Source organism: Meles meles, chromosome 12 (genome assembly GCF_922984935.1).
Source record: "Meles meles chromosome 12, mMelMel3.1 paternal haplotype, whole genome shotgun sequence".
Taxonomy (NCBI): domain Eukaryota; kingdom Metazoa; phylum Chordata; class Mammalia; order Carnivora; family Mustelidae; genus Meles; species Meles meles.
Genome location: NC_060077.1, coordinates 62,031,285 through 62,034,567, shown reverse-complemented (window position 1 = coordinate 62,034,567; position 3,283 = coordinate 62,031,285). Strand labels below are relative to the sequence as shown.

At 37.5% G+C, this 3,283-nt stretch overlaps 1 non-coding gene across 1 annotated transcript; it reads right to left on the bottom strand.

Moving 5' to 3' along the window:
• Nucleotides 1–373: 373 nt before the first annotated feature.
• Nucleotides 374–475, bottom strand: LOC123954772. Its single transcript, XR_006821145.1, has one exon. It is a non-coding gene; the product is annotated as a U6 spliceosomal RNA (small nuclear RNA).
• Nucleotides 476–3,283: the final 2,808 nt, after the last annotated feature.

Below are 3,283 nucleotides of genomic sequence, written 5' to 3'. Positions count from 1 at the left end.
TCTTATTGTGGTAAAATATACATAAGATAATTTATCATTTTGAGAATGAATTTTTAAATATATACTGTTCAGTGGTATTAAGTATATTTACACTGTTGCATAGATATCATCATCATTCATCTCCAGAACTTTTTCATCTTCTCAAACTAAAACACCATACCCATTAAACAACAATTCTTATTGTCCCCACTTCCCAGCCCCTGAGAACCACCATTCTACTTTCTGTCTCTATGATTTCGTCATTATAGGTATCTCATATAAGCAGAATCATAGAATATTTGTCCTTTTGTCTCTGGCTTATTTCACTTAGCCTAATGTCTTCAAGGGTCTTCCTTTGAAGTGCAATCTTTTTTAAGGCTGAACAATATTCCATAAAAATGGGCAATGCTTCATTAATTTGCATGTCATCCCTGAGCAGGGGCTATGCTAATTTCTATGGGTCCAATTTTAGCATATGTGCTGCTGCAGCAAGTACTAAAGATTTAACCAACTAGAAAACTAAAATATGAACTATGAGTTGAGTAAAGGAAGGGAAGTTGAGGTCATATAAATGAAATAAATCTTCATCTTCAACAGACAGGAAATGATAATGCCTATGTTTCAAATATCAAGAAAAAGTCATACCAACACATTGCTTATAGCTATAGATGTAACCTCCACAAGAAGAAAATTTGTTAAAATTACCAAGAATAAGGACTAGGTAATGGGAGAGGTAGAAAGAGGGGGAGGTGTTATTTTAAGCATCACTACATTACTGTTGCTTGTTGTCTTTAATGCTTTACATATAATAATCTAATGATAAAAAGTACCTCCAATGACAGGACTACTTAATGACCAGAGCTGTAACCTAGAACTCCTGACATTAACAGTATCTACTTTTCAATGCAATATGTTACCTCTCCCACGACACTTTCTTGAAGACCCTATTGCCAGGGACATCATTAAGTCACATGGGAAGGTATAGCAATGGCCTAACTTCAAAGGCCTTCTTTTCTCCTTATTTCCATGTTTTATTTCTTATATTACTGATGTTATTCTCTTTTACATAACATTTTATTACTGTAACTACCACTTTTACTATGACTTTTCTTTTTTTAACAAGGTCTATCTGCTTCTTTTGGCAGTGGCTTTGCTACTTGGCTGGAATGTTTATGAGTTCCTTGAAAGCATACTAGCTTACTTCTACACACTCCAGAAATTTTCTCAAAAATCCATTCCTGTTCAGCACAATTTGTACATCAGCATCCAAACTTTTCTGAAAGTTCCAGGCAAAGGCATCAGCAACTGGGAACTTCTGTAGTGGCCCCAACTTCCACTATACCTATGGGAGTAATGCCTCCTCTCTTCTACATTTTGATTTTCCTTAACCACACAAAGCCAATTAAACCTACTTCTCATTTCTCATCCTGACTAATCTGAAAGCCTGAGCTCTATTAGCAACATTAGCTTGGCCAGAAATTTACAGTGGAGCTCTTAAATCCACAAGAATGATGCACTTCCTGTGTGGCTGCACCTGAGGTGGCTGAAATGAAAGCATATTCACTCCAGATTTCAGCTGATGGAGGAAGATGTAGTTCCAGGTCCTCAAATCAAGTAAGAGATAATTTAGCCTAAGATTTTTTTTTTAAACATTTTATCTACTTATTTGAGAGAGATGAGAGAGAGAGAGAGAGAGCAAGCGCACAAGCCGGCGGCGGGGTGGGCGGACAAGCATTCTCCCTGCTGAGAAGGGAGCCCAATGCAGGCTCAATCCCAGGACCATGAGATTATAACCTGAGTGGAGGACAGATGCTTAACTAACTGAGCCACCCCGGCACCCCTAAACTAAGTTTTGTATTTAGTTTTACATAGAAAATGGGGATGTTTCAAATAAATAAAAGGAATCCTTCTCTAATGAAAATAGGGTCTTCTCAATTGTAAATATTTTCTATCTTCTTTAAGTTTTGTACTTTGGTATTCTTCTGGTATCAGTTATCATCTTTAGTTTAATAACTTTTGCAGATGCAGAAACTTGATTTGGAAAAGTGATGAAGGGTGGCCATAGAATCTTCTATATGCTGCATTTGTCAAACATTTCAGTATTATTTCCAGCTCAAAGTTCCACACATTAAGGAAGAAAGCTAGTGGGACATCTCGGTGGCTTAGTCGGTTAAGCTGCTGACTTTGGCTCAGGCCATGATCCTAGGGTCCTGGGATGGAGTCCCGCATTGGGCCCCTTACTCCACACGGAGCCTGCTTTTCTCTCCGCCTCTGCCTGCCACTCTGCCTACTTGTGTGTGTGTGCTTGCACGCGCGCTCTCTCTCTCTCTCTCTGACAAATAAATAAATAAATACAATCTTAAAAAAAGGAAGAAAGAAAGCTAGAAACCTATAAAATAAAAGCAGCTATGATCATGTGGTGCCTGAAAGTCATATTAATTAAGGAATTCTTAAGGACACAGACATGTGCAACCCAGAAAAAAGGAGTAGGAAGATAATGTGCTAAATGAAGGGCTAGAAGCTTTTTGTGTGTCCAGTATGCAGAGTGCCTAAGAGTTTGAGCTCTGCAACCTAACAGATTTGGGTGCAAATTGTAACTCTCCATTTATGAGTAGTGTGACTCTCAACAATATCATTTTAGCACTCTAGATCTTGATTTGGTTTTCTGTAAAATGGCAGCAAATATTAATGTCTATAATATAAAATGTTTGTGATAATAAATCAACATAAACATAAGCAATTTTATTACACACCTAATATATAGGAAAAAATTCTGTGAATCATAATTATCATTATTATTGTTTTATCACATATTATTCTTATTCCAAATAAGAGAAAGCAGATACTAATGGAAAAATGCCCTAGATCAATAAAAGGATGACTTTCTTAACAAATGGAACAACTAACCATGGGATGGAAAGTTCAATGAAATAATGAGCTTCGAATGGCCATCTCACAGGGATTCTGTAATTAAAAGGAGATCTGGCATTAAGAAGACGGTTATACCTGATGATCATTAAGGTCCCTCTTACTTTTCAGATATGATGTAATGATTAAGTTCATGCAGCTCATTAGTGCCAGCAAGTTTGGGGTGTCGTGTGGTCCCAAACAGTCCTTCCTTCTAGTTAATAAGGAAAGAGGCTGACTAGGGAGTTTCCAGTTACTATTTCCACACAGTACTGCCAAGTAAAGTTGTTTCTTATACCCCACAAGCTGGCAGGCCTCACTCTCCTCTTCTGTTTTCATCATGAAAGCCTTAAGAAGCAGAGACTGCCTGTTCCTCCCATCTACTTCCCCAAGAAAA